Source organism: Alligator mississippiensis, chromosome 10 (assembly GCF_030867095.1).
Source record: "Alligator mississippiensis isolate rAllMis1 chromosome 10, rAllMis1, whole genome shotgun sequence".
NCBI classification, from domain to species: domain Eukaryota; kingdom Metazoa; phylum Chordata; order Crocodylia; family Alligatoridae; genus Alligator; species Alligator mississippiensis.
This window is the reverse complement of record NC_081833.1, coordinates 33,810,925-33,830,333: the sequence shown is the minus strand read 5'-3', so window position 1 is coordinate 33,830,333 and position 19,409 is coordinate 33,810,925. Positions and strand designations below refer to the sequence as shown.

The following is a 19,409-nucleotide window of genomic DNA, read 5'->3' as shown; positions in this document are numbered from 1 at the left end:
AGAGATCCACTGCTTCTTAGCAGTCTCAATTAATCGAGTCTGCCCCACATGTGAGGTGGTGTGCACTGCGCTGGACCATGTGCAGTTGTTTAAGCATTGCAATGCACATTGACACAGAGAAAATGGCGGTGGTACGCTTTTGACCTAAAGCACTTCTGTGGTGTTTTAGTTTAAAAATGCTTCACCATTTTCTTTGTGCTAATGTGCATTTCACTGCTTATACAACTGCAAGTGTTGCAGCGCTGAGCGCTTTTAAAAGCACCCGGTGCTATGGCACTTGCACATGTAAAAATGCCCCTCATGCTTGGCTTGGTGAGTGTTTATTTGGTTGATCGTGTATTTGTGCCTGTGCTTTGAGCAGCTAGAAGTCTGTTTGCTAAGTGATTATTTGCCAGGTCTGACTGCTCATGTAGGTTCCTAGCTGGGATACAAGACCTCCACCTAACCCAGGAGGTGCATAGTCCCACCAGGGGAAATGCCTTGCTGCACTTGGTCCTTGCCACAGGAGGGGTCTGCGGGTACTCAACCACCTGGGTGACAGTGATCATCACCTGGAATTTACTATACAGCGCAGGGTGGTGAAAGCAAGCAGTAAGGCAAAAGTCCTTGACTTCAGGAAGGCAGACTTCAATGAGCTAAGAAGATTAGTAGGAGAGGCATTGGGGTGTTGGAGCTTCAATGAGATGGGAGTCCAAGACAGATGGTTGTTTCTCAAGGAGACGATCCTCTGAGCTCAAAGGGAGTCAGTCCCAATGCGCACCAAGGGGGGCAGGAGTGCTAAAAAGCCTTCATGCCTTGGCAAAGGCATCCAGAAATGCCTGAGTGCAAAAAAGGTGGCATACAATCAGTGGAAGAAAGGGGCTATCACCAAGAAGGATTACACCTCCATTGCTCGGGACTGCAGGGAGGCTGTTAGGAAGGCCAAGGCAGAGATTGAGCTAGGGCTAGCGACCAGAATTAGGGATAACAAAAAGTCCTTTTTCAAATACATAGGGAGTAAGAAGAAGGCACCAGGTAATGTGGAGCTCCTACAGGACCTGGCAGCAAACAAAAAAGCTGACTTCTTTAACGAATTCTTTGCCTTCATATTCCTGAACAGGCACTGGGACATTCCTCCCACTAGCATTACAGATGGACCCAGGGGAGGCACCGCCATGCCTAGGGTCAGGGATGACCTAGTTAGGGAACTTTTGGAGGGGCTGGATGTGTTTAAATCAGTAGGTCCAGATGCTCTTCACCCAAGGGTGCTGAGGGAATTGGCAGGGGTCATAGCGAGGCCCCTGGCACATCTTTATGAGCGCTCATGGGGCTCTGGCCCGGTATCAGAGGATTGGAAAAGGGCCAATGTGGTCCCCATTTACATGAAGGGGAGAAAGGAGGACCCAGGTAACTATAGGCCAGTTAGTCTCACCTCAGTCCTTGGGAAGACCTTTGAGAAAATTATCAAGGAGCATATCTGCAAGGGCCCAGCAGGGGAGGTAATGCTCAGGGGCAACCAATTCATTGAGGGCAGGTCCTGCCTAACTAACCTGGTTTCTTTTTATGATCAGGTCACAAAGTCCCTGGACGAGGGTGTTGGGGTGGATGTCATTTTCCTGGACTTTCAGAAGGCCTTTGACACGGTTTCCCACCACATTCTCTTAAAAAAACTTGGTGACTGTGGCATTGATGCCTACACAGTCAGATGGGTGGCAAATTGGCTAGATGGTCACACCCAGAGAGTGGTGGTGGATGGGTTGTTTTTGACCTGGAGAGATGTGGGCAGTGGAGTCCCCCAGGGCTCAGTCCTGGAGCCTGTGCTATTCAACATCTTTATTGGTGACCTGGATGTGGCTGTGGAAAGCACGCTGTCCAGATACACTGACGACACTAAGATGTGAGGTGAGGTGGGCACGCTGGAGGGGAGGGACAGAATCCAGCTAGATCTAGACAGGTTACAGAGGTGGGTGAATGAGAATAGGATGGAATTCAACGCGGACAAGTGCAAGGTGCTGCATCTAGGGAGAAGGAACCAGCAACACACGTATAGGCTGGGGAACACCCTTCTTGTCAACACAGTGGCAGAAAGGGATCTTGGAGTCACTGTTGATTCCAGGATGAACATGAGCTGCCAATGCGAGGAAGTGGTCAGTAAGGCTAACCGCACCTTGTCGTGCATCTACAGATGCATCACAAGCAGGTTGAGGGAGGTGATCCTTCCCCTCTATGCGACACTGGTCAGGCCACAGTTGGAGTACTGCATCCAGTTCTGGGCGCCGCACTTCAAAAGGGATGTGGCTAGCATTGAGAGGGTCGAGAGGAGGGCCACTCGCATGGTCAAGGGCCAGTGGGGCAGGCCCTACGAAGAGAGGCTAAAGGGCCTGAATCTATTCAGCCTCAACAAAAGAAGGCTGAGAGGGGATCTGGTGAACATTTACAAACTCACCAGGGGGGACCAGCAGGAATTGTGGGAGGCTCTGTTCCCCTGGGTACCACCCACGGGTTACTAGGAATAATGGGCACAAATTGTCAGAGAGAAGGTTCAGGCTGGACATCAGGAGACATTACTTTACAGTTAGGGTTGTCAGGCTCTGGAATGGGCTCCCAAGTGAGGTGGTGCTCTCTCCTACCTTGGGGGTCTTCAAGAGGAGGTTGGACAGATATTTGGTTGGGGTGTTATGACCCCAGCACTCATTCCTGCCCGGGGCAGGGGGTCAGACCTGATGATCTGTTTAGGTCCCTTCTGACCCTAAGCACTATGAAACTATGAAAAGCCCTAACAAGGAGGTGGAGCCAGCTCAGGCCCAGAACAATAAAAAAGAAGACTCCCTGAGTGACCAGAGACAAACAGGGAAGTTTGCAAGCAGCTCACAGGTTAGTTTGCCACCCCACTTTCCTCTTTCAAGGAGAGCCTTTAAGGTAATTCTTTCTTTAATTAAGTGTAACCAGCCTAGATAATCAGCACAGCAGCTAAATCAATACTTAAATTTCTTGTTTAACTAGAGACCACATGACACCACCAGACTTTGGCTTCTTCAACCATGGGATGTTGTTCCTTGAAGGAAGACTGCTAGGAAGAGATGGGATTCACTTGATGAAGAGAAGGAAGAGCATATTTGCAGACAGGCTCACTAACCTAGTGCGGAGGGCTTTAAACTAGGTTTGCTGAGGGATAGAGACCAAAGCCCTGAAGTAACTGGGGAAGTGGGTGACATGAAGGGGGCAACAGGGGAGGCATTTTCATTCTTCCTGAGAAGGTAGGGCAATTGGCTAGTTAGCTCAGATGGCTGTACATGAGTGCACTCCAGTCAAGAGGGCTAGGGCTTGAGCCCCAAGAGGGACAAAGGCGTATAGTCCAGATGAGAGGGCCAGAGCCTGAGCCCCAAGCAGATCAAGACAGGCCATGAACACTGTGTGCCCCCAGAGGCTGGGGGAGATTGCCCCTAGGGCACAGTACTACCACAGATAGATATAAACTGTTCAGGAAGGACAGGCAGGGGAAAAGAGAAGTTGCACTTTATGTAAAAGAGCTCTATGATTGCTCAGACCTCCAGCATGAAACTGGAGCTTGGCTTGTTAAAAGTCTCTGGGTTAGGGTTAGAAGGGAGAGCGACAAGGGTGGTGTCATGGTGGGTGTGTGCTATAGACCACCAGACCAGGAGGATGAGGTTTTCTTCAAACAGCTAGTGGAAGTTTCCAAATCACAGGCCCTGGTTCTCATGGCAGACATCAATCACCTTGGCATCTGCTGAGGGGGCAATACAGCACTTCACAGGCAATCCAGGAAGTTTTTGGAGAGTGTTGGGAGCAGCTTCCTGATCCAAGTTGAGAGGCCAACTACGGGCTGTGCTCTTCTTGACCTGCTGCTCACAAACAGGGAAGAACTGGTGGGGCATGTAGTAGTGCATGGCAACTTGGGATGCAGCAACCATTAGACGGTTGAGTTCATGTTCCTGAGGAAAGGAAGGAAGGGGAGCAGCAGAGTAAGGACCCTGGACTTCAGAATAGCAGACTTCAACTCATTCAGGGAACTGATGGTCAGGATCCCCTGGAAGGCCAGTCGAAGGTGGAAAGGAGTCCAGGAGAGCTCACTGTATTTTAAAGAAACCTTACTGAGGATGTATGAATGAACTATCCAGATGCACAGGAAGACTAGCAAGTATGGGAGAAGACCAGCTTGGCTTGGCGGGGATCTCTTCAGTGAGTTAAAACACAAAAAAGGAAGCTTATAGAAAGTGGAAACTTGGACAAACTACTAGGTAGGTATATAAGAGTATTGTTCAGGCATGCCGGGATGAAATCAAGACAGCCACAGCACAATTGGAGTTGCAGCTAGCAAAAGATGTGAAGGGTAGCAAGAAGGGTTTCTACAAGTATGTTGGCAACAAGAGGAAGATCAGGGAAAGTGTTGATCTTTTACTAAATGGGGGAGGCAACCTAGTGACAGATGATATGGAAAAAGCTGAAGTACACAATGCCTTTTTCACTTCAGTCTTCACAGGAAAGGTCAGCTCCCAGACTACTGCACCTGGCAGCAGAGTTTGTGAAGGTGAGCAGCCAGCAGTCACGAAAGAACAAGTTAGGGATTATGTAGAAAAGCTGGACATGTGCAAGTCCATGGGGCTGGACACTATGAACCCAAGGGCGGTGAGGGAGTTAGTCAATGTGACTGCAGAGCTGCTGGACATTATCTTTGAAAACTCATGGTGGTCAGGAGAGGTCCCAGATGGTTGAAAAAGGAAAATATTTCCTTTAAGAAAGGAAATAAGGAGGATGCAGAGAACTACAGATCTGTCAGCCTCATCTCAGTCCATGGAAAAGACATAGAGCAGGTCCTCAAGGAACCTGTTTCTAAGTTCTTGACGGAAAAGGTGATTAGGAACAGTCAGCACAGATTCACCAAGGGCAAATCATGCCTGACCAAGCTGATTGCCTTCACTGATGAGATGACTGGGTCTGTGGATAGAGGAAAAGCAGTGGACATGATATACCTTGACTTTTGCAAGGCTTTTGATAGGGTCTTCCACAACATTATTGCAAACAAGCTAAGGAATTATAGATTGGATGAATGGACAGTAGGGTGGTTAGAAAACTGGCTGGATCACTGATTCAGTTGGTAGTAATCAATGGCTTGGTATCTAGTTTGCAGCTGACATCAAGTGGAGTGCCCCAGGGGTTGATCCTGGGCCTGATTTTGTTCAGTGGCTTTATCAATGACCTGTAAGATGGGATGGGTTCTGCACACAGAACATTTTCAGAGGGCACAAAGCTGGGGGGCGGGGGGAGTAGTAGTAGATACAGTGGATGGTAGGGCTAGGATTCAGAGTGACCTACATACATTGGAGGATTGAACTAAAATATATCTCATGAGATTCAATAAAGACAAGTGCAAAGTCCTGCACTTAGGACAAAAGAATCGCATGCACTGGTACAGGTTAGGGGCTGACTGGCTAAGCAGCTCTGTGGAAAAGGATTTGGGGGTTACAGCGGACAATAAGCTGAATATGAGCCAACAATGTGCCCTTGTTGCAAAGAAGGCTAAAAGCATACTGGCTTGCATTAGTAGGAGTATTACCAGAAGATGGAGGAAAGTGATTCTTCCTCTCTATTCAGTAATGGTGAGGCGACATCTGGAGTACTGTATCCAGTTCCGGACACCCCACTATAGAAAGAATGTGAACAATTTGGAGAGAGACCAGTGGAGGGCAACAGAAATAGTTAGAAGGCTGGAGAACATGACTTCTGAGAAGAGGCTGAGGGAACTGGGCTTATTTAGCCTGAAGAAGAGAAGACTGAATCAGGATTTAATAACAGCCTTCAACTACCTGAAGTGTGGTTCCGAAGAGGATGGAGCTAGACTGTTCTCAGTGGTGGCAGATGGCAGAACAAGGAGCAATGGTTTCAATTTGCAGCAAGGGAAGTTTAGGTTAGATATTAGGAAGAGTTCTCTCACTAGGAAGGTAGTAAAGCACTGGAACAGGCTACTCAGGGAGGTTGTGGAATCTCCATCCTCAGGGGTTTTTAATATCTGGCTAGACAAAGCATTGGCAGGGATGATACAGTTGGGGATGGTCCTGCTTTGAGAAGGGGGTTGGATTGGATGACTTTCTGAGGTCCCTCCTAACCCTAATTTTCTATGATTCTATGGTAACCTATACATGTACCCAACACCTGCTCTGATGCATTCTATTTAGACCGCATTGGAGCAGACTCAATTAATTGAATCTGCTGGAGCGTTCTAATTGGATCACTCCAGTAGCCTTGGAGTCATATGTATTCAGTGTCCCCACATTTCAAAATGGTGGCAGGGGTGACTTAACTAAAGCTTGTCAAATGAGCTTTAGTTAAAGCACCCTCTCCACCATTTAAAAACAAAGGATGCTGAATACATGAGATGCTGGGGGTGTCTTAATTAAGGTGGCTCTCAAGAGCCGCTCTAATGAAAATGTCCCACTTGCACCCCAGAGCACACATAAAGACACTCTATGATTCTAAATTAATTGAATTTAAAAACAGCTTGAAATAAAATTACAAAAGCCATAAGATGCCTGTAGACATGTGGAGAGGCTGTTCCAATGCACTGTAATTATAACGCATCAGAGCAGACTCGAGTAATCAAGTCCGCTGAAGCGTGCTAATTAGCATGCCTTCAGCAGCCTCCGTGTCTTGCATATCAGTGGCCCCATGCTTCAAAATGGTGGTGGGGTGCTTTAAGTAAACCTCATTCAATGAGCTTTAGTTAAAGCATCCTCACCACTGTTTTGAAGCGTGGGGATGCTGATTCATGAGATGCTTTTTAATTAGAGCGGCTCCAAGACCCCTCACCCCCAAAGCATGTGTAAAAATGCCCATAGTTTAACAGAATGAAGCATAGCTCCACAACTGGTTTAGTATGAAAGAAGATTAAAAGGACTGGGATGAGTTTATGAAGGGGATACAGAAAAAGGAGATCTGTCTGTCCAGTCAAAGGTTGCGATATGTGAAATTATGCTTTCTGTCCCCAGAATGGAGGGTGTCGTTTTTTCCACATACTTCTGGGTTTTGCTGCTTGCTACATGAGGTCAGGAAGGGACTTTTTTCCATTCCTGTTGCTTCAGATGTCTGTTTTCTTTTTTTCCTCCCTCAGAAGCATTGAGCATTGACAGAAGCCAAGAGTGGGGATTCTGATTGGGCTGTACAAGTGCTTCTGCTGGGACTAGAAGCCAGAGCTTCCTGGTTAGAGGGTCTTGGAATTATCACCCCGCCCCGCTCCCATGCAGAGAATGATGCACAGTTAAGCAACTGAATTCCCACCCAAGAGACATTTTCCATTCAAGAAGCTGCCCCATACAATATCAAGATAAATTACACTTGTGCAACTGGAACATCTCACAACTCAAAACTGACCAAACGCCACATTGCTAGCAAGTCCGAAATACAAAAGGAAATATACTTGCCATGACAAAGAAACAGCCTTAACCATGTGGACGCAGCAAAAGAACAGAGAGAGAAAGTTCATTTCTAAGAATTCTGTCCAAAGTAAGGGCAGAGAGCAGATTAGCTCCTGGTAACCTAAACAAAGTGCATCATCTTTGCTACATGGCCGTGACCCCTGTGTTTTGTTATTGCTTGAGCAACAGCACTGAGCAAGTAAAAAAGTACTTTTCCTTTTCTCTCAACTTCAGTTTCAGTTATTTAGCATCCTCTGGCTGCAAGCAATGCTGGAATGCTCGAGGGCAATATGTTGGAGACTACCACTCTATGGCTGTGGAGCAGTAAAACAGATTTTCACTCTTAATGGGCAATTAAAGTGAAATGCCAGACTCTCCAGGGTAGGAAGCCTACTGATGGCTTCACTTCTAACCACAACTCAGTGGCACAATGCCCCATGTTCAATGCATCTGGACTCTAAATGATAATGAGAAAGCAGTGGTCTGGGACAATAATGGCAGATATCCTTTTTCCAGCAATAACTTGGTAGAACCCCAAGCACAGACTCAAAGGGCTGTTTCCCCAGCTATCATTGGCAGTAGAAATAAACCCAATCAGTTTCCTCTACAGCTGAATTGTCCAGTTAAGTCCCAGCTCTCAGCTCTAGTTATCTGGCTCACTGTCCAGTTCAAACCTTCTGAGGAGCTTCTAGATGGAACAAGGGAAAGAGACAGAAAAAAAGCTGTACTGTGCTTTCTTGGTGACCTTTTTGTGCTGTGTTATTTTTTATTTACAAGATTTATATGACACCCTTCCCTCCAAAGACTCAGAGCAGCTTATGGAAGAGAGCAAAATAACTTTTAAAACAAGCAAACAAGAGTGCAAAACAAAACAAACAAAATATGACAAACAGAATAAAGCCAATACAGTATAAAGTAAATGATGCAACACAACTGTATTGTTTTCTGAAGCGTTTATCAGAGAATGGAAATGTTTAAATAAAAAAAAACAAAACAGACAAGAGACACAAAAGGGACAAGAAGGTAAAGAAGGTTGAATTTGGCAATTTCATATGTATCAAAAGTGGCCCAAAGCATAAGGACAAATTCTGCATTCAGTTACACCATTGTAAATCCAGAGTGACTCCATGGAAGTTATATTTGATTTAACAGTCAGTGGGTGCATCTACATGAGAGACTGACTGTGCAGTAGCTAAAAAATACTGCACAGTAGCGCATCACAGCATGGACAGTGTTAATACACTACTGGGCAATATTATTAGGCTACTGTGCTGTATTATTAGGCTACTGCACATCACCTAAAAGATGCTCACCTGCACTACTGCGCAGTAACTCTGGTTACTACATATTTATGTAGTGCTTGCTAATGCAAAGGCCAATAAAAAAATAAAAAATGCAAATTTTCTATTTATTTATATTGTAAAGTTCTCTATTCTTAATACCTTGATCGGTAATTGAAATAGTCAGTCTTTGGTCAAGGTTGTGCTCATTAGTGGTCTGGTGGAGGCCTATGTACATTTGGCTGAATTATAAGGATTTTTATTAATTTACTTTATGCAGGCACATTAATTTTGAATTAATGCAAAAGAGGTTCTCCACCAACCATCTTGCAGCATATTTTTCACCTACTGTAATTGAGAGGAACTTGCTTTTAACTTGTGAACTCTCCACTGTCCCTGAATACCATATTTATATCCATACTACACACCCTTGAGTAAGACATACACTTTGTTTTGTGAATACAGAATGAAGGGGAAAAAAACCTTTTTTTGTTACTTGCCACAGCAGGAAATACAGACCCTGGCCATGAAGAGCAGAAGCTCATCAGTCCTCTCATCAGCTTCACTCTCACTCCCTTGTGGGACAGCAGCTGTAGGGTTAACCCTCTTAAAACTGATGCCTAATTGTATGCAAGGCAACACTGTAAAAGCCTTAATTCAGCAGTGGCTGGAAGAGGATTAAACCAGGAACTGCTGTCAATTTTGGGAAGCAGCCAGACCTGAGGACTAATTGGGGATCAAAGTTACTAGATTAAGATAAAATCTAGAGTTAGAAAGGGCAAGAAGAGTCCAGGCATAAGATGGGTCAGGAAGCCAAGAGGTGAGAAAGGTACATAACCCAGCCAAGTCAGAGAACCAGGAGATCAAGAGAAGAGCAAAATCTACAAGTAAGCTAAATCAGGGAACTAGGAGGTAAAGAAGCAAGCATAGTTTGCCAGAGTGTAGTCTAGAATCAGAAAAAGCTCTTTTTTTTCCAGAGTCTTGTCCTTTTCTCTAGTCTTACATAGGGTCAAGTGATATGAGCAAGTGCCTCAGGTATCAGGCAGTGCACAAAAACTTTGGTACTGAGGAAGGCTGTAGGTTGGCCTCCTCCAGCCATTGGGACCAGCAGCAGGGTGATGGCTTTGGGAAGACAGAGGTGGTGGTCAGGCCAGGGCCCTAAGTTTAATACTACAGACCTGACTGCATGCAGCAAAGGGCGAAGGAGTGAGATTGAGGAGGGGAATCCTGCCCCAGCTCCATGCCATCTGAGCTTTCAGCCTTTGCAGAAATAACTTTCTTCAAAAGGCAAACAGGAGGACTAGGGGAACTATAGACCATTTAGCATCACCTCTATACCTGGGAAGTTATTTGAGTATACCATAAGGAAATCTATTTGCAATCATCTTTTGAAGAAAAAGCTGATCATGAGCAGCCAGAATGGATTTACTATGAATAAATCATGTCAAATAAAGTTGACCTCCTTTTTCAACAAGGTATCTAGTTGAGTGGTATGTGAATAAACACAGTAGGTATATAACAGCAATAACTAATAATTCAGTAGTGCCCAGAGGTCCCACTGTTCAGACACTACCTATAGCATGATAAATGGCAGTGCCCGTCCAGCAAGCTTATAATTTAAATCAGGGCTCTTCAATTGCCAGCCTGCAGGCTGCATTCAACCCATGAGGGGTTAATGTGTGGCTGCTGTGGTCCCACAAAACCACTACCGCTGCTCTTATTGCTGCAGCTGCTGTGGCAGCAATGGCCAGGGTCTATGCAACAGGGCAAGAAGCCCACTGAGCTTGCTGCCTGCACACCAGTGGCAGTGAGTTGGCTTAGGTCAGGGACCTGTGCTACTCCCTTGGTAGTGGTAGGGAGGATCACCCACAGGTAGATGGCAGCAGAAAGGGTGAAGGGAAGGGGCTACATTGCTCACAGTAGGAGTGGGGGGAGGAAGATAACTCACATAGTGGTGGCAGTTGTGGATGTTTTCACAGCAGCAAGGGGTGGGGGGGGCTGTACATGGGGATCTCAGGGAGTCTGTCCAGCCACTTCAACATCCGTGTGGTGTGCAGCCCTGGGCCCACAGCCTGTGTGGCATGCAGACCCAGGCCACTCTGATGTTGAAGAGCCCTGATTTAAATAGACAGTTGAACAAAGAATGGGACAAACAAAGGATTTTTTAATCCCCATTTTAAAGTTGGAAAACTGAGGCCCAGAGGATAAAATTTTCAAAAACAGGAGTCCTAAGGTAGACTCCTAAGGTAGATTTTGTCCACTTATGTCACTTAAAAGCACTAATCTCACTGAAAGTCTTTCAGTAAGGCTTCTGCTCCTAAATCCTTTACATTCTTTTAAAGATCCTGACAGGTATTTACATATGATATATGACCCTAACTTTAGGCTCTGATATATACAAATTTATGCTTAATAACTTGCCCAAAATTATAATTTGTGGCAGAGCTGGAACTGAACCCAGCTCTCCTCAGCTCCAGTCCACTGTTTCATTATAAAACTTAGTGAAGTGGGTACCTACAAGAAGTCTTGTTCTCCGTTCACATAGCATAACATTCTAGTGCAGTTTGACAAAATCTTGAAATATGGAATTTATATGGGGCTTTTTACAGGAGTTTTTTAGTTTCTTTAGTTTTTTTTTTAATTTGAAAATATATAAATTAGCTGTAAAATGAAAATATAGAAATTAGCTGTAAAATGAAAACAACAAAGCTCAGAAAAAGATGCCTTCAGGATGCATGCACTTCCTATGTGGGTATGCACATGAAGCAGAATTCTATTACCGTTTGTCCCCTTAAACAGCAAACTTCCAGCTATGTAAGTAGAGTATTTTGGCATTTACACATAGGTGATGATTCTATTACCCACTGTAAACTATAGTAGGCTCAGCTGCTATGATGGTGAAGTAGGGCACTTGCTTGTGTGTACTTACCAGAGCTTGAGTAAGAGAAGGAAGTAACTAACATACATGAGCAGATGAGAGAATGTTAGAGATAAGAAGAGTTTAGAAGGTGCAAGAAAGACAGGTCAGAAGGAGTTGGGTAGAATTCACTTGGAGTTCATTTACTAGTTTTATACAAGTTAGATTTGGAGTATTAAAAAAGCTAAGTCACCTTGACTTCTTATGAGGAACACTCTTTGAGGACTCCGTGTGAACTTGCTTAGCTGTAGATAGTTTCATAAGTAGGACACAGAGAGTGCATACAAGTGTTCAAAAGAATCAGGGAAAGTTTATCAGTTTAGGTTTCACAGTTCAAAACTCTACTAGTGAAGCACTGAACAAGTGTTCAAAAGTTGGGGAAACTGTTGCACAGATAACCTACACTGCCAATGGCCTGCAGCCTGGGGGTCCCTGTGCACACATCCCAGCTCCCTGCCCCTCCAGGGAATTCTCACTCACAATTCCCCCTCCTGTGAGGTCCAGAGCATATCTCCTCTGTTTTTCATTGCAAGTGTGTCAGTTCCTGTTCCTGCGCCTGCACACAAGCCAATGAACCGAGGACTGCTCCACCATATCCATGTTGCCCTGTGTCTCACCAAAGATTTAGAGAGATTTCAGGTGCTCATATGCAGGTGACCTGATAAGTGTTCATGCTGGCATGCATTATCCTGCACAGGACTCATGGGCATGAAGTTGCTTGTGAAGCCACTTACCCGAGGCTACAGCCACCAAGCCTCCAGGATATGGCCAACAACTTCCATGTGGTCAATGAAGATGAGACTGTAATGGATGCCATGCATTCTAGGGTGCTTTGGGAGTACCTTCAAACCATCAGCTGGTGCTTTGGAGCCCACAAAATGAACAGTGACTGGTAGGAGCACATCTCCCAGGGCACCTGAGACAGTGAGCAATGGCTGCAGAAGTTCAACATGTGCCAGGCTACTTTAATGAAGATCATTACTGAGCTGGATCCATACATTGAGCAGCAGGACAATGGCATAAGACCACTCTTGAATCTGGCAAAGTGCGTTACCATCACTTTCTGGAAGATTGTGACCTCTGGTAGCTTGTGCTCCACTGCCAACCAGTTCGGCATGGGCAAGTCCATATTCAAAGTGGTATTCTGGGACATGTACCTTGTTATCCAGGATGTGCTGGCAAACTGTGCCATCTGCTTCATCAATCTGCCCAAGTTCATTGCTGTATTCCTCCAGGTGGGCTTCCCAACTGCATTGGGGCCATCAACACCACCCACATCTAAGTCCTCTGCCTGATCCAAGGTTCCAAAAGCTTCATCAACCTCAAGGGCTTTTTCTCCATTGTGCTTCAGGGTGTCACGGACCACTGTGGATACTTCACCCAGATCTTCACCATGCTAAAGAGTTCTACAACTCCAGTGTCTCTGAATTGGTAGAGAATGGACAGTATGCCCCCAGGACTGCCAGTGTGAAGGTTAGTGCAATCTTTGTCTCATGAATGATGTGTACCCCAGGAGGATGGGGGGGAGCATGGTGACTGCCTGCAGGTGGTGGTGGCAGTGTCAACAGCAGGGGCAGGCCAAGCAGGGAGCTCTTGCAGGTGGCCACAGCAGTGTCAGCAGCCAGTGTGGGGTGGCGAGTGCTGACCAGCGGTCAGCGACCACCTGCAGATGCCACTGGTGGTGTTGGCGGCAGGGGCGGGGGAGGGGGTGGTGAGCGGCGAATGCCCGCAGGCGCTGCCAGCAGTGTCGGTGGTGTTTTTCGCAGGGGTGCACTGCCAATCTCAGGGGGTGCATGTGCACCTGTGTGTGCCCCCTACGCATCGCCAATGCTTTGTCTCACCCTTCATCAGCGGGGACCTAGCCTATCCTCTTCTCCCCAGCTCTTGAAGCCCTGCACAAAACACCTTGAGAGCAGGAAGGAGCACTTCAGCCACTGCCTCAGCAAGTGCCACATGACTGTTGAGTACATCTTCAGCCACCTAAAGGTGCATTGGAAGTTTCTGAGTGTACACCTTGAAGTAGCCAAGAAGAATATGCCACACTTAACCACCACCTGCATCCTCCACAGCATCTGCAAGGCCAGGGAGGTAATTCTCCATGAGGACTGAGAGAAGGAAACACTGTGTGGAAGAAATGCAGTGCACGGAGGAAGCACAGTGCACAGGGAAAAGCCATAGCACATGCCTGTCAGGACATCAGCACCCAGAGCCCACCTATCTGTGGGGATTCAGGGTCAGGAAAGTCCTGGCAGGTTACCTCCTGTTATGGGGTGACACCCAGGTACATAGAAGCAGGAAGGAAGGTACTGAGGGGACTGGAAGCCCTGGCCAGCTGAATGCCAGCCTAGGCCAGGGGACTGTGTATTGTGTGGTTCCTGCCTCAGTTTCCCCATTAGCAGGATTTGTGGAACTGCTCTTTTCCTTGGGGCATCATGAGGGACCCAGGATGGTAGAGGCTGAAATTCAGCTTTGGGTAGAGGAAGCCCCAAATGGAGGAGAATATAGTGTGGGAAAGAACCATAGAATCATAGATATTTAAGGTGGGAAGGGACCTCAGGAGGTCATCTAGTCCGACCCCATGCTCAAAGCAGGACCAGCCCCAGCTAGATCATCCCATCCAAAGCTTTGTCTAGCTGTGTTTTGAAAGCCTCCAAGGATTGAGCTTCCACCACCTCTCTGGATAACCTGTTCCTGTGTTTTACTATCCTCCCAGTGAGAAAATTCTTCCTAATATCTAACCTAAACTTCCCTTGCTGCAAATTGAGACCATTGCTCCTTGTTCCACACTGAGAACAGTGTAGCTCCATCCTCTTTTGGACCCCCCCTTCAGGTAGTTCAAGGCTGCTATTAAATCCCGCCTTAGTCTTCTCTTTTTTAGACTAAATAAGCCCAGTTCCCTCAGTCTTTCCTCATAAGTCATGTCACTAGCCCCCTCACCATTTTTGTTGCTCTCTGCTGGATTCTCTCCAATTTGTTCACATCTGTTCTGTAGTGGGAGGCCCAAAACTGAACACGGTACTCCAAATGTGGCCTCACCAGTGCTGAATAGATGGGACTACGCCTACCAATGTAGCCCAGTATGCTGTTAGCCTTTTTGACAGCAAGGGCACACTGCTGGCTCATATTCAGCTTATTGTCCACTGTAATCCCCAGGTCCTTTTCGCAGAGCTGCTGCTTAGCCAGTCAGTCCCCAGCATGTACTGGTGCATGGGATTGTTCTGTCCTAAGTGCAGGACTTTGCACTTCTCCTTTTTGAAACTCATGGGATTCCTTTTGGCCCAATCCTCCAATTTGTCTAGGTCCCTCTGAATCCTACCCCTACCCTCCAGTGTATCTACTACTCCCTCCTGCTTGGTATCATAAGATGTGCTTCAGTTTCTTTTTTTCAGTGGTAAAATTTAACTTTCTTTAATAAAAACATTTTAAAAAACTGTTCCTCTTTCCCTTCTGCCAAACTACAAAATGATGGTGAGGGGACAGGGGGGAGGAGTAAGACAACTGGGATGAGTTGGTAGGAAACAGTGTGTGCCAGTGGAGGAGAAGCCTCTATGGGAACTGGGAGGAAACCTTGTGGGGAGACCCCAGTGCCCTAATGTTCCCTGACTCATGAGTGAAGACCAGGGACATGTCACTTTACATGGAGGACAAGTGATTTATCCAGGACCCACTGTCCCCTTGAGGGGGCTGCTAGAGTGTGGGCAGTGTGTTGCAGGTAGAGCCTTCTCCACCACCAGGGCCACAAGGCCTGCCAAGGGACCATGAGATTATTACCCATGGGCCCTGGATCATCCTGTCCCTTTCCAGGAACCCCACTCAGGGGAACTTTCACCATGCCTAAAGTGCCTCTCCTGCCTCTGGGACTGGGCCAGATCTGCTGAGGAATGTGTAGCTTCCTCCAGACACTGGACATCTCCATTGCCCTGCCTTGCACTCCAGCTGCCTTCATGAAAGCATCCATCATCCTCATCAGATTCCCCTTCCACGTCTCTAATGTCTTGGCCTAGCACTCTCACAGACAGGAACTGGAAATGGTAAGCTCCCCATTCCCTCTATCTCCCCAAGGGGCTGCAAACTTGGGTGTGTGAAGTGGGCCCTATTTGATTCAGATTTGGATTCAGTCTGAATCAGGGACAATGATTTGATTTGTTGATTTGGATCACTGTCCCTGATTCAATTTAGCCAAATCCAAATTTGAAGATTCGATGCTGATTCAGAGAATCAGCAATTCAGACATAGACACAACTTTAAATGTTTTTTCTACATACCTTGAGGTACCAGGCGTGGCTTGTGATTGCTGCAATGCTGGGGTGGATGGAGCATCCTACAGGAGCATGAGGGGCCCTCCATGTGCTCAGCGGCGAGCCAAGAAGTGGACCAGAAGTACTTTTGGTCCACTCCCGGGTCTGCTGCCGTGCGTGCTGGGGAGCCCCCCATGCTTCTGTGGGACGCTCCACACACCCCGGCATTGCAGCATTCACAAGCCGCCTGCTACCTAGAGGTATGTAGAAAACATTTAAAGCTGTGGCTATGTCCGGATCACCGAATCTTTCAGAATCTCTCTGAATCGATTCGGAGGCTTCTGATTCGATTCAGAGAGATTAAAGGGTCCTCTGATTCAATTCAGATTCGGAGATTCGGCCACTGAGCTGGGCCAAATCTCTGCCAAATCGAATCAGGGACTGAAGCTTCCTATAGCCCTATTGGGAACCATTCTGCGCTTCCCCGCACAGAACTTCTAAAATCAATTTGCCAAGGGGGTTGCACTCTGACTAGGTGGCAGACCTTGCAGAGATGGCTGCCTAGCAGGGAGAGGGTGGGATCCTCCCGAGGAACTCAGGCAGGAGCTTTCTTCTCTCACTGTTATGTTCCCTGGACACATGGTTCATCTGGGGTCAAGGTTCCCAGGTGTGCACAGGGACTACCTGCTTATGAGACACAGAAGAAGCTCCCAACCCCTTCCTCTGTCATTGCAGGAATGGTACCTGCTTTCCATCATCTCCTCGGTGAAAATCTTTCAGTGCCAGATGCAGGAGCTTTACTACTGTGCAAGCCATAGGTGACTGGTAGGGGGCTCCCCCTGACAGGGCTGGTGCCTCCCCAAGGGCTAACACTGATGCTGTCAGTAGGGCTGGTGCCCCCCCAACAGGGTCGGTGACTTCTGTGGGTGCCCCTCCAGATTCAGGATGCACCAGTCACTCATGGTGCAAGGGGTGCCCCCTTCCTCTACACTCTACTTCTTCTGCAGGAAATAGTTTCCCAAGAGTTATTTGAGTCCTGAAAGGAACTTGCATGCTTTCATGCCTTTGCTGAAAAACTGGAGATCCCCCTCAACATGAAAATCAGGCTGGAATGACACCTGTGGCTAAGCTATGATGAGCTCATCCCTGAGGATACTTTCTTGAGGATGAGTCGAAGGGAAATACTTTCTTTTCTCTGATGTATTAAGATGCCAGCACTTCCTGTAACTGTGTCTTTTCACATACCCCTGAACTGACCTTCCTATCTGCATCCCATCCTCATGGCTGGGCACACCACAGGGAACCCCAAACACCAGTCTCTGCTATGTAGCCTTTGCAAACCAAGGAGCTTTTGCTGATTATTATCAGCCTGAGGGTGGGGGGGATGCATATTTATCAGCTCACCTAGCTGGTCCCACCCAGGGACCACCCATCAATCAGAAACATGGACCTGGGGGAAAGGAGGGGTAGAATGAATTACATAGTTCATTGATGTAGTTTGGGGGAGAGGAGGGATCACACTTCATTGGAGAGGGAAGCAAGGTCGGGGGGGGGTGTCATTCCAGCTGCTGTCTTGGGGAAGGATTGGTCTGTTTCTCCCAGGAACAGAGGATGGTCTTGAGGGATACTCAGGGTAATGTGACTAAGCAGGAATTATTTTCTCCCTCAGTGACTAATGAAGTGTTAAGTGTGAAAGGGGGAGGGTCGTGACCTTACAGCTCTCGGTTGAATGCGCAGGCATTAGCACCCTGGGCTATGTACATTGTCCATCCTGGGTGGAGATGTAATAATGACACTCCACCCCCACAGCTCTCCCTGCCTTTGGATTCCCAAAGATTCCCTTTGGAGGTTGGAGCCCCAATGGTGGGGGAGGGGCAATGACTAAATGGACATCCATGAGTGGCCACTTGCCACTATGTAGAGGTGGGGGGGAAGGCTGACCAGATGCCATCAGGTGACAGTGTTAGACAATGTGCCTACTATGCAAGTTTCCTGACCCTGGGTCTGGATCCCATGCATCCTCAGTCTGTAAGTTTGGGGGCAGGGGTCAAGGGTTTCCTTTTCAGCTGGGTCTCCATCACATCCATGCAGTGCAGACTGGACTCTTACCTCTGCGTGCAGCTGGGTGTGCCTCGAGTGTGTCACCTTTCTCACCATGACCTAGGGAAGCGGTGGATTGTCTTTGGCTCCTTGCACTAGGAGCAGGAAGACTGGTGGCTGGTCTCTGGGTCAGTAGCAGGTGCTGTGAGGAGCCATCCATAGACAGGGCACAGAGAAACCTTGGTCCTGAGACAGAGAATGGTGTCTCTGGGCACGTGGCATCCTCGAGATTTGCAGGGATCAAGGTCCGTGGGGGAACAAGTGCAGGGCTGTTTGAGATGTTGATGGCATGGCATTATGGTCCACATTCCGCACGTCAACCGCTGTGCCTTCACAGTTGTGCCGTGCATCCTGTTTCTTAGTGCCTGGCGTCCTGCCACTCAGGAACAGGCTGAGGGAGCTGAAATACAGCTCCACCTGTACCTGCACTGTTGGTTTCCCTGTCCTCCTGTCCTGTGCAAAGGTGCATGACAGCTCTTCAAAGAAGGGCATAATGTGCCTCTTTCCCCCAGAGTTCCAGTTGGTGTCAACCGTCCTCTTGTAACAGGTGTGAGTCCACCTGGTTTTTCCTCTGCTCCCAGTCCCGTGCTAGCCCTGTGCTCTCATCTCTGAGACAATCTGCTGGTACACCTCTTTGTTGTGTATAGTGTAGAGCTGTTCCTGGGTCTCCTTGTTACCATAGAGGGAGAAGAGTTCCTTTACCTCAGCCATGATCCAGTTAGCGTTCCAGCTGTAGGTAGTGGAGGAGGAACAGCAGATCTCTGATATGGTGCGTGGGTGCACCTTTGGGGTCTGGGTATCTATGGGTAGGTTTGGATGTCACTTGCTGGGGGGAGGGGGGTGTTTGGGCATATGGGTGTGAGTCTGGATGCATAGTTCTTTCTCTCCTCAGTTGTTTCCAGGTCTGGTCAGATGTGTCCCCTGATCCAGTGACCTGAGGTCTATTGGTCACAGCCATCAAATCCCCAAACTTTCAAGGGTTATCAACCTGCTGGCCTGAAGCCAGCTGCCCATGCCCCCTCAAGCCTTGAACTTTCCAGGGTCATCTGTGTGCCAGCTCAAAACTGGTTGGCCATGTCCACCCAAAGCTCTGAATTTTCATGGGTCAGCTACCTGCCAGCATACACACTGGGATGCTAAAGGGTGACATGGTGGATCCTATCAATAGGATAAATGTACAAACATTCATTCAACCTGTAGGAAATTTACTGGAGAAGATTTCTGTCTCATGGGATGTGCTAGATTTTTCAACCTTGTGCACCATTTTCAGTCCTGCAGAAACTGTGTGAACATTTGTATACCTGGGGTTTCTACTAGTGGAACTGTTATTCTATTGGTGGAAGTGTAATACTTGTACACACCTTTAGATGCCCTTTTCACTCTGGGGGAAGACAAGAGCCCTGACCTAGCTCCAGGCTCTGGAGACTGCTCTCAGATGGTTCCCAATAACATTATATTTAATTGT

The 19,409-nt window shown here is 47.4% G+C and overlaps 1 protein-coding gene across 1 annotated transcript in view; it reads right to left on the bottom strand.

Annotated features, from left to right (window-relative positions):
• The window catches only part of AIFM3 (apoptosis inducing factor mitochondria associated 3), a 280,485-nt gene that overhangs the window by 1,920 nt on the left and 259,156 nt on the right, over positions 1-19,409 (bottom strand). The window lies entirely within an intron of this gene.